The sequence below is a fragment of the Balaenoptera musculus genome, chromosome 12 (genome assembly GCF_009873245.2).
Source record: "Balaenoptera musculus isolate JJ_BM4_2016_0621 chromosome 12, mBalMus1.pri.v3, whole genome shotgun sequence".
Classification (NCBI taxonomy): Eukaryota; Metazoa; Chordata; class Mammalia; order Artiodactyla; family Balaenopteridae; genus Balaenoptera; species Balaenoptera musculus.
Genome location: NC_045796.1, coordinates 45,091,802 through 45,104,408, shown reverse-complemented (window position 1 = coordinate 45,104,408; position 12,607 = coordinate 45,091,802).

Below are 12,607 nucleotides of genomic sequence, written 5' to 3'. Positions count from 1 at the left end.
CAATTCGCAACCCTTCTTTAACGTACGGATTCATTGCTATTACCAAAGAATTGAGATGAGCAGGTTTTGATTTCTAAGAACAGTGTTGCTGTGTTAAATGTGATGATTTTAAAAAATTAGGAGCAGCTAAAAGGGAAGTTTCTCTCATCCTAAGAAGACATAATAAAGGATTATTTCAATTTGCCTTACAGATTTTAAAGTATATGTAAAACACAAAGGTGTTTACCTTTGAAGCAACTGGACAATATTTTCTCTTCACTTTCAACTGATGTTAGTAGCAAAATGTATTTTCCTTGCTTAGAGGTGACCCACACACGTGCAAGGGCGCAAATTCAGCCTTTAAGCATTACTGGAAGAAAAGTAATCAGAGGGGATTTTAATTTCTGAAAGTATACATATTATATAGTGCTTACCCTCGGGTTGTAATCTTAATCTGAAGAGTTCCTGCTTCATAATGGCTGTGGGCATGAAGCCAGCAATTTTGCCAAATTTTTCTTCTGTGATAATTCACTGCAGGGCAGAAGCCATGATCAACTGTTTGCAGGCACCGGAGCTACTAATTGTCTTAATTAAAATATTTTAAGTAACATTTAGAAAGTTAATGTTAAAATATTTGAGTAAGAAAACTTGTTTATTCGGGTCAGTTCGTTCATACATTTCATTTGATAGCATTATCACTACTATCTGTTCTGTTTGTTGAAGTGTGAAAATACTGGTGTTAATCCTTAGGAAAATGCAAGAAAAAAGGAAAACTTAATTTTGCATATTTTTGTTTAAAGTCTTAAATTCATATTAGAAAAATGATTATAACTGTTTGTAATAGAAATTCCACTACAAAGCACCCCAGATTATGATCACTTTCAAATAAGGACTCAGAAGAGATTCCAGTTAGAAGTAAAGATTTAGGGGCAAAGGATTTCGAGAAAATCAGCAGTTATATTGAGACTTCTGGTGAGGGAAGTAGTGCAGACCTGTACAGCTAATAATGAGGTGCTGATGGAAAGATACAGGCAGACATTACAGAGAAAGAGCCTGTCATCCAGCTTCATAGTTTAGCTCACAAAGGTTTTCCCGAGAGTCCATAAACACTTAAGATATTCAAGGACAGACTGTCCAGATTGACTGCTGCCAGCTAATCAGTTATGCCATTTAAAAAAAAAAAAAATGTGCAAACAAGATTCACTCTTCCCAGACTACAATTATTTTTCTCTCTCCTCTTTCCTCTTTTAATAAATCCTGTTTTTGCCTTTATGGGGTGAAATCAATCTATTGATTTATCCTGCTTATAAACAAGGAAACGGCGTGCTACAATTAAGGGACTTTGTGACTGAGTTTTTCTTTGACACTACTCTGCCTTGTTTCTTTTCTTAAAGAATCTTTTCACTGTTGAAGGATTAATTCTCTTGGATTATAACATGAGCCAATAGACAAGAGAAGCAAATGCTGAGTGAAAGTTACTTTGCCATGCAGGAAAGAAAGAGTTTGCTATTTGTAACAGAAAATTAGAAAATTACATAAGGCTACTACATGTGAACTTTTTGCTCTTGTTGTATGTACCGAATTTTTTTTGACTATTTTTTTATTTTTGTATACAATTTTTAAAGGTTACACTGCATTTACAGTTATTACAAAATATTGGCTATATTCCCTGTGTTGTATACTACATCCTTGAGCCTATCTTACACCCAATGGTTTGTACCTCCCACTCCTCCACCCCACTGGTAACCACTAGTTTGTTCTCTATATCTGTGAATCTGCTTCTTTTTTGTTATATTCAGTAGTTTGTTATATTTTTTAGGTTCCACATATAAGTGATATCATGCAGTATTTGTCTTTCTCTGTCTGACTTATTTCACTTAGCATAATGCCCTCCAAGTCCATCCATGTTGCTGCAAATGGCAAAATTTTGTTCTTTTTTATGGCTGAGTAGTATTCCATTGTATATATATACCACATCTTCTTTATCCATTCATCTGTTGATGGACACTTAGGTTGCTTCCATATCTTGGCAATTGTAAATGCTGCCGCTATGAACATTGGGGTGCACGGTACATATCAAATTTTAAAAAAGATTTATATCTCCACTACTTGAAATGTCCCTGTCTCTTTGATTATTCCTGTCAATAGAATCATTTTCCACTAATAACAGCCTGCCCATGCTTTAAAACTCCATTCAACCTACCTCATGTAGATTGCACTAGGCATTTTAAATGAATTAATTTCATAAATAAGGACCCAGGAATCACTGAGAAGTTAACTCATCCATGGTCGGACATGTATTAATTGGCAAATTGTCTCCTCTCATCTCGTACACCTTCCTTAACCACCTTACCATTCTATAGCTCTTGTTGCTTCTGCCATCCAGTTGTACTTATTTATCTTCTGTCTTTAACTGTCTTGGTTGTTTCATGCAGATCAGTCTCCTCATCCCAGCTAGACAGGATGGCTGCATAGTGGCTTCTTCTTTAGCATCTACTCTATATATACAGTAGCCCGGTGACAATCTCATAGATTTTAGTGAAACTTAATGATATGATCTAAATGAAGATTTTAAACATGTTTTACCAAAATGAATAATATGGCTATGATGGTATTTACAAATTGAAGGTCTGTGGCAACCCCATGTCAAGCAAGTCTATAGGCGCCATTTTTCCAACAAGTATTTGCTCACTTCGTGTCTCTGTCACATTTTGGTAATTCTTGCAGTATTTCATACTTTTTCTTTATTATTATGTTTGTTATAAACTTTAATGGATGAGGAGTTGTTTCTCATGGATGAGCAAAGAAAGTGCTTTCTTGAGGCAAATCTACTCCTGGTGAAGGTGCTGTGAAGATTGTTGAAATGACAACAAACGACTTCAAACTTAGTTGATAAAGCAGCAGCAGAGTTTCAGAGGATTGACTCCAATTCTGAAAGAAGTTCTACGGTGAGTAAAATACTATCAGATAGCATCACATGCTACAGAGAAATTGTTCATGAAAGGAAGAGTCAATCTGTGTGGCCGGCTTCACTGATGTCTCTCTTTAAGAAACTGCCCACAGCCATCCCAGCCTTCAGCAGCCACTACCCTGATCAGTCAGCAGCCGTCAGCATCGAGGCAAGACCCTCCACTGGCAAAAAAATTACAACTCATTGAAGGCTCAGATGATGGTTAGCATTTTTAAACAAGAAAGTATTTTTAAATTAAGGTATGTACATTGTTTTTTTAGATATAATGCTATTGCACACTTCGAGACTACAGTATAGTGTAAACATAATTTTGTATGCACTGAGAAGCAAAAAAATTCGTATGACTCGCTTTGAGATACTCACTTTATTTTGGTGGTCTGGAACTGAACCCATGATATCTCTAAGGTATGCCTGTATATATTCATCATAGCTTACATTTATTTTGTGTCTTCTATACACCAGACACTTACACACTTAAATGTGTTATCTCATTTAATCCTCTCAACACCCCTGTGAGATGGTAATATTATCACCTCCATTTAATGACTCTACCTCAGAAGGAATTGAATGAAGCACAGAGAAATTGAGTTGTTTATCCAAGGTCACATAGCAGTGATAGAGCCAAAATCTGAGCCCAGGTAATCTGACTCAGGAACCTGTGCACTCATTCATTATATTATTCTTCAACCCTACACAACATATAAAATGAGAAGGCACTTTCTTAGAAATAAGATCATATGGCCATCCAAATTTAATGTTAAATCATCCACATCCACAAAGTAGTGACTATTGTTGGGGAAGTGCCCCAATAATACTACTAAGGGGAGACTAAGTTACTAAGGGGAGAAACAAAAATTCATGATCCTCACTTCATGCCTTAAATCAACAGTTCTCAACCCATTAGATATAACATTCCTTTTTTGTTATTGGTGTTCTACCGACCCCATCTTACTAGAGGAGGACAGAAGGCATGGGCTGCAGTTCCAGCTCTGCCTTTCATGAGCTGTAGAAATCTGGGCAAGTAAAAGAAAGTAATTCTTAAAATATCTATTTTAATTTGTAAATGCTTGGGTATGCCTATATTAAATTACATGATGTAGTTAGATGGCTATACCTATAGAATCAATAGTTCCCTGTATTTTTTGGAAATTAACCTCTTTTAAGATACATGGTTTGCACATATTTTCTCCCATTCCATAGGTTGCCTTTCCAAGCTGTTGATTGTTGATAAAATAAAAATAAAAGTCTTAAAAAGCTTCGTGTCAGAGTTTAATTGGCAATTTTTTTCACTCTTACTGTTAGGTAATGATGTATCTTACAATCAATGTTTTAGAGTAAATGAAATAAGTTGCTTTCAAAAATGGAATGTATAAAAAGTGGAAAAAATTTTTGTTCTCATATGTAGAATAGTGGTAGGTTCTAGGCTTAAATAATAAATTTTTCATCTACATGAATATTCAGCAATGGATAATTAGTTTATATGGGACACTGTCTATCACATTGCAGGATGCTAGCATCCTTAATACAATGAATGTATTGATAATAACCAAAATAACTCTGGCAAATTTCCCAAGCATCCTCTAGGGGGAGGTACACAAACACATTGAGAATCAGTTTTTTTAATGCTTGTGGATGTGGTATTCCCATTCCTGGTCACTAGAGGGAGGAAGTAGTCTTTAAAATAATCTATTATATTTAAAATATTTTATAGAACGATTTAAAATATAATAGCTGGCTTCATTATTTAAAAAAAAACAAATAATGAACCAAAAAATTAATAATAATCTGACTAGTTTGTCGTTGGTGTTAAAGTTTAAACCATTCCAAAGAGAATATTTATGCCAATTTTATAAACCATACCTTCATTAAAAGAACTAAGGTATGAGTTGTCAACAAATGTTTCATGCTCTATATGTTATTCAAATTGAATCATAATCTTTTTTATACTTAGGCTATCACTGTTACAAAATTAAAATTTTCTCAGACAAGCTTGTTTGGTTATGATGGCTCCCTGCGACAGCATTTAGCCACTCACCCCACCAGAAAAAAAAAGCCTTGCTTTTACCAATCATAAGGGAAATCAGAGACAAGGTCCCTGACCTGAGTGACCTCATGCCTTTGTATGCTGGGTGTGATGGTTAATTTTGTGTGTCAATTTGACAGGGTTAATTTGACAGATTAAATATTATTTCTGGGGATATCTGTGAGGATGTTTTCTGGAATTAGCATTTGAATTGGTGGACTCAGGAAAGTATCAGTAGATTGCCCTCCCCGGTCTGGGTGGGCATCATCCAATCCGGGAAGGCCTGAATAGAGCAAAAAGGTAGAGGAAGAATTTGCCCCTTTTACTTCCTGCCTGAGTACTTGAGCTGGGACATCAGTCTTCTCCTGCCTTTGGACTGGTAATCATACCATCAGCTCCCCTGGTTCTCAGGCCTTGGGATTCAGATGGGTATTATACCATTACCAGCTTTCCTGGGTCTCCAGCTTGCAGATGGCAGATCATGAAACTTCTCAGCCTCCATAACCACACAAGCCAGTTCCTCATAATAAATCTCTTCCTGTTGTCTCTGTTTCTCTGGCAAACCCTACTAATACTCTGAATAAAGACACATATGTTGGAATCAGACAGATCTGGCTTTAAATCTCAATTGTGCCACTTACTAGCTGTTCAGTTTGAACAGGTCACTTCTCTGAGCCACAATTTCCTTTTATATAAGATGAATGTAATAAAACTTAATTTACAGGACTGTTGTGAAGATGAAATATGTGTAAAGTATTTATCCCAATGGGCTTTCAATAAATAAAAGCTGACTTGGTAATTTTTATTATTTTTATGCTAAGGTTTACCTATATTGAATACACTGCAGACAGTACAAAATCAACGTCAAATTCTGTTATGAAACAATAAGTATATCGAAGTTCAAAAATGAAAGAAATCCATAAAGGGTGAAGCTGTAAGTGAAAGAAAGGAGAGTTGAATTGGACCAAGTAAATATAACTGGAATAATCTGAGAAAAACATGAAACATTAGGATGTAGTAATAATACTTGTCTGCAATGTTCCAGTTATTTCTAAATGATTCTAGACATATAGTATATTTCCAGTTCATAGAAAAAGTTTATTGCTGGAACTAAATGCGTTACCTCATTCTTCCACATAATATTACTTTATACAATACTTTAAGGGAAAAGAATTATGTGAAATATATACCTTTAATAGCTAATTGGAGAGGATTCAGCAAAACTGACCCAAGAGTAAACTTGAGAAATTTGGCCATTACTTAACAATAGTTGACTACAACAGTACCTAGACTACCAGGTACCCACAAGTCCTTAGGCCCATCTCAACACAACTCTTAATTGCACCGTGCTAAGAAAAGGCAGAGCTTGGTGAAAAGGATAAGTATTAAGTATCTGTTATAAGTAATCACTCTGTTGACTCAATTAAACCTCAATAAATATTCATCCTCTACATTTCTTAGTGATATCAACAGTTCTTTACATCTCAGCTGCCAAATTCCAGAATGATATTAAAACATTTGACATTTGGCCCATTCTGTTCTTCTGAGGAAAGGTAAAACTAAGCATTTAACTCAGACAGTAAATATCAAAAATTATATTCTAAAATACAGGAAATAGATATCTGATGGGGTTTGGATACCCTCTATTGTTTAACATGAAGATAAACAGATATATAAAGATAAATAAATAAACATATCCTTTTTAAAACCATTTATGAATGAATTAGGAATAACTTTCAATTAAGGCCAAGATATTTGTACTTAACTAGGATTTTATCTATGTTTTTATGCCAAAGTTGCAGGCTGCTACAGTGTGGTGGAATGTGCCCTAGCTTGAAATAAGAAACCCTAATTGAATGCAGCCTGTGCTGCTTACGTCTAGATGAATACACTTCAATTTGCTGAGCCTCTATTTCCCTATTTATTAGTAAATGGGAATAGTGGTATGGAAACCTAAAACAAGAGCATACATGGAAATTCATGATATTTCTAACAATCTGCAGAGAAGGTTATGGAGACAGAGATGTGTACTTGAAGGAGAACTGGATATCCCCAAGGCTCAAATAGTGACTCATGGGACAAGGAATTCAACTGTGATTAAAAGAAGGTCAGAGAAGCGTCTTGTAGGCATCTGAATGTGCAGAAATGGAATGGGAAGCTCAGGGAGATTCTTGAGGGTGCCCCCAGGGAGATTGTTATTGAGTATATCTGTATTAGCTACAGAACAACATGCCCTGAGCAGACTGAACTTCTTCAGTGACCAGAGGATAACAGAACGTCTTAGTTTGTAGGTTAAGGGAATCTCCAAAGAGATCAATTTTGGCCTGGAATTAAGGGAGAAGTAGTTTTAAAAAAAAAAGTAATTCCAAAATTGGAATTATACTACAGCATGAGAACAACTTGCAAATATAGTCTTGCAAGTAGAGTCAGCAATTTTTAAGCACAGAAAGAGAGAAGCCAAAACACTGGAGATGGGCAAATGGAGTTCCAGTTTTTGAATTCTCAACAATATTTTAAAATGTGCTATTTATTGAGGTTATAACTTACATACACTAAAGTGCATGAAATTTAAGTGTACAGTTGAACAAGTTTTGACAAGTGGATACATCTGTGTTATCATCACCCAAATTAAGATGGGGGGCATTACTATCACCTCTGAAAGTTTGCTCGTGCTTCTTTCTACTTACTCTCCCCAACCCTGAGGCAACCACTTTTTGGATTTCTGTCACCATAGTTAAGTTTCCTGGGCTAGTGACCTTCACATATATGGAATTATATAGTATGTACTCTTTTATCTGGCATCTTTCACTTAACATAATGATTTAGAGATTCAACTATGTTGTTGCATAATCAAGTTTGTTCCTTCTTGTTACGTGTAGTGTTCCATTGTATGAATACATAATTTATTCATTTGTTGGCGGACATTTGGTTTGTTCTAATTTTGAGCTATTGTGAATAAAACTGCTATGAATATTCTTGTGCTGTGTGTAGATCATACCTTAAGAAAGAAAACAATGACAAATACCAAAAACAAACAAAATCTATTATTAGGTAACATCTTTGGTCACTTAAAATAGCAAAGAGAGAATGGCTGAGGCAAAAACAACAGTGAGGTGGTAGGGGTTAAATATTTGGAACTCAGTGTTAACCACTATTCATGGGATCACGGAAATGCAAACTGATTCAAATGGGATATGTATACTGACTAGAAATCAAGCGGAGAACACACTATTTGCCAATACTAAGCTTTCCTGAACTCTGGAATCAGAGTTTGAAGCTTGAAAAAAAATGAAGACTTGGAAATGAAAACATTCACAGGCTTCTGTGTACAAATCATGATTTTAGTAGCTGTGGCTGATTCTGCAATGCCAATCTCTGATCCATCAGTGGGCCTCAACCTCAAGAAATGTGTGCTGAAGCCCTCAATAAGACCCATATTTCTAGAACTTCGTAAAGGAGTACATGAATCCCAAAATAAGTTTCTAGATATATGGTCAATTTGGGGCAATGTTGGGTCTTATCTAGAGCTGTATGAAATAACCCACCTTCACCAATAACTCTTCACAATAATATATGCTTCCTACTTACTTCTTATAGTCTCTAATTATAGAACAATCTTTTAAATATGAGTATTTTTATTACTTTGATGGAAATTGAGCAGGCCTATAAACTAGGCTTTTAACTGTGCACTTCTGTAGTTTAAATTTGTTTTCTAATTTTGATGACTGGTTAAAAATAAGCTCTATAACATCATTTTTAATATTTCTCCAACTTTATTTTGAAAAATTTCCAACCCACAGAAGTTGAAGTAGTAATATTAAAATACTATTAATACTGCCTTCAAAAAAAAAAGCAGAGTGATCAATAGAGGTAAAAAAAAGATCACTAAGAAGTCATTTTCTTTTTTGACTAGGAAATTTGAAAGACAAAGCACATCTGCTATAATGGACTGCATCTGGGAGGAACTGGCACACTTTTCTAACCCCTCTGCCTGGAGGGGGCATCTTTCCCTAATTCCTTAAGAGGTGCCAAGTATGCTTGCTGATGCCCTAGAACAAAGTTAAACCACACACACACACACACACACACACACACACACACAAACACACGATAATAGATGGATCTACAGTTGATGGAAAGATCGTGTCTTAAAGATGCTATGTCACTCTAAAAGGAAGATCCCGGGAGGGAGAAGTTCAACAATGAGGTGGCTACAGACTAGATTTGCAAACGACATGAAATTAGGGAGAATTACTCATTAGAAAGAATCCTCCAAATGTGAATAGGTTAGGAGAGTTAGCCTAACAGAATAAAATTTAGTATAGATATGTGTAAAGCGTTGGACACAAAGTTCAATGAAATGCAGTAAGATGGTGAAGTCAAACTCAGCAGCATGTGAATACTTTAAAACTTAAGGGTTTAGTAAAAGGGTAATATTGCTGCCCCAAAAGCTAATGCTCTCCCAGGATCCATTTAAAGAAATATACTATTCATAATAAAGGCAGGAAAAAAAATCTCATTCTATTTTGTTATTTGGATGTTATTTTGTTCAGTTCTGGGCACCGAGTTTAGTAAGAGCACTGGCATAATAAATCTTGTTTAATTAGCATACAAAATGGATGAGGAACATTGAAGGAACTGATATATAGCCAGGTTGGTGAGGGGACATTGAGAAGGATGTAATGAAGATCTTCAAGTACTTAGAACTCTTTGGTGGAATCAGGCTAATTCCATTCTGCAAGACTACAGGGGTCAAAATAATGGAGCAAATGTGCTGTGAGGGAACTATATGCCAGGCCCTTTGCAATAGCTAGATGTTGTAAGGCAGTGGATTTCTGAGTAAATTTAATAAAACTCAAAACGAGTGAGCATTCCCTCACTTCAGGAGTCCAAGGAAAGGTTATCCATGATTCTAAAACCCGTCTGCACCTTAAGATCTAATTTATTGGTTTGAGGGAGAGCCTAAGCATCAGAATTTTTTCAAAGCTCCCCAGCTATTTATAATGGGCAGTCAGGTTTGAGAAATATTAAGCTAGATGACTACTTGTCTGGATATGAACTAAATAAGAAATTAAAATGAGAGGCAGGTAAATGGAAATTAGTATTTTTTAGTTACATATTATATGCCAGGCATTGTGCTTGGCATTTTCACACTCTAACCTTTATTAACTAGGTTAATACTTGGAATCTTTTAGCACAGTGCTTGGAACATAGTAAGCTCCCAATTGGTTGCTGTTATTATCCTCTCTATAACCATATAATCCATTCTCCAAATATATCCTGGGAGAATATTAGCTTATAATAAAGATATTATCATCCCTGCATTACGGACAAGGAAACCGAGGCTCAGGGAAGGTATTTATTTTGGCTAATGCACTAGGTGGTAGACTGTAAAACTGAGTTAATCCCAATTTAAAACCAGCATGTCTTCCCTGTCTCTTCAAGTTGCTAATAAGACATTTGGTTATTTATAAAAATTAGCAATTTACCTAACTGACCTTTTCCATTTTTAATAGAACCATTTCTTCCTGGCCTGTTTTAAAGGAAATTATATTAAATGCAAATCCTGAAAAAGTGAGACCGAGAAGTAGACATTCAGTTTTCCTAACGTAGCATCATGGAAATTCTTCTGTAGGTTTCGAGAACCTCTGAGGTCAGAGGAAATAGATCAAGGTGACCCTTCAGAGCTCAAACAATTCACTTCAAGCAAACATGGGGACGGTACTGTTCACAAGTGAAACACCTCCCATTCTGATGAATGGATAAAGATTGTTATCTGTCACTTCTATACAATCTAGGACTTCAATTATATACTAACATTGAGGGAGAGGAAGATGGCCCTGAAGGTATGGTCCTGATCATCTCTGACACCTCCTCTTGGCCACATTAAGCCCCCGAGTTTTCTTATGCACACAACTAGTTTGAGGATGTGAATTTGCTGAAGAGGAAACATCCAAAGAATGGCACCCCCTCAATGAGATAGTTCCTCAAGGGCAAGGACAACCTTTACTATCCCATATAATCCTTAATATAGTATCCAATACAAAATAAGTAGTAATTGCTGCAAATTCTAATTTTCACTACGCTTTAGACTACACTAATTTTCAAAAATAAAATACACTTTTCAGGAAGGTACAGAGAACATAAAAATATAAAATAAATATTAAAAAATAAAATAAAATATGCTTCTTCAAGTGGTGAGCATTGAATTGACTTGGTCCAATGCTAGCTTGGGATATTTTTTTTCTGTTGCTGGCCAACTGTTAAAATTTGGAGCCCATGTAACACACACAAAATGGTGTGTTTACTGACTGAAATTATTTTATTTTCTGAGCTTCACGTACATCTGTAAACCAAAAATTACAGACCATTTAATTCTAGAAAAATACGAAGCTGTAGGCCATAAACGTTGTTAGAGACTATTTTTTTATTATTTATTTATTTATTTATTTTTGGCTGAGTTGGGTCTTTGTTGCTGCGCACAGGCTTTCTCTAGTTGCGGCGAGCGGGGGCTACTCTTCGTTGGCGGTGCGCGGGCTTCTCATCGCGGTGGCTTCTCTTGTTGCAGAGCATGGGCTCTAGGCGTGCAGGCTTCAGCAGTTGTGGCTTGTGGGCTCTAGAGCACAGGCTCAGTAGTTGTGGCGCACGGGCTTAGTTGCTCCGTGGCATGTGGGATCTTCCCGGACCAGGGTTCAAACCCGTGTCCCCTGCATTGGCAGGTGGATTCTTAACCACTGTGCCACCAAGGAAGCCCGAGACTACTTTAAATAACCAATGTAACTATCAGTGCAAATTTGGCACCCATATCTACCCTACTTATACCCCAAATTAGTTTTACACAATACGTTTTACGAAGTACTGAGTATATCTTAGGTACTCAAGAACAAATTGATTAAAGACATATCATTTTACCTTTTACCCATTGGCTTCTAGCTATACTTTACACATCTTGAATTTTAGCTAGATAAACCTTGCCCTAAAGTCACAAAAAATTTCATGGGGAGAAAAGATTAACATGTTTAACTTTTACAGATATTTTATATGCTTTGACATATTCATCAAGAAGTCTAGAACCACACTGTACTATATAAAATTTACCAGCAGCCACTTTTAAAAAATGTGTAGTAGGGGAAATTAATTTTATTAATATATTTATTTAACCCAATATATCCAAAACATTTCAATCTGCAATCAATATAAAAATTCAGACATTTTACATCCTTTTTTTCCACACTAAGTCTCTGAAATCAAGTATGTATTTTATACTTTAGCAGATCTCAATTTGGACTAACCACATTTCAAGTGCTCAATAGCCATTGGTGACAAGTGGCTACTGTATTAGACAGAACATGTCTATAGAGTCTAACCCCCCTTCTATCTCCAGTGTGATCGTCACCTTAAAATGTACAAAAACAAAGCACATAAAAGTTGATCCAAAATTAATGCCCTGTTAAAATGGCAAGTGAAAAGTTAAATGTTATAGTGTTTAAACCTTTTCTAATTATTTAAACAAGAAATTTATTTAAGGAAGTCTTTGCAAATTTGTTGACATCACTTTTACAAATGCCTTGAAAACTGTTTTCTTCTTTCCATTACCTCATCAAAAATCTTTTCTGAGTACTAAGTTATTTTGT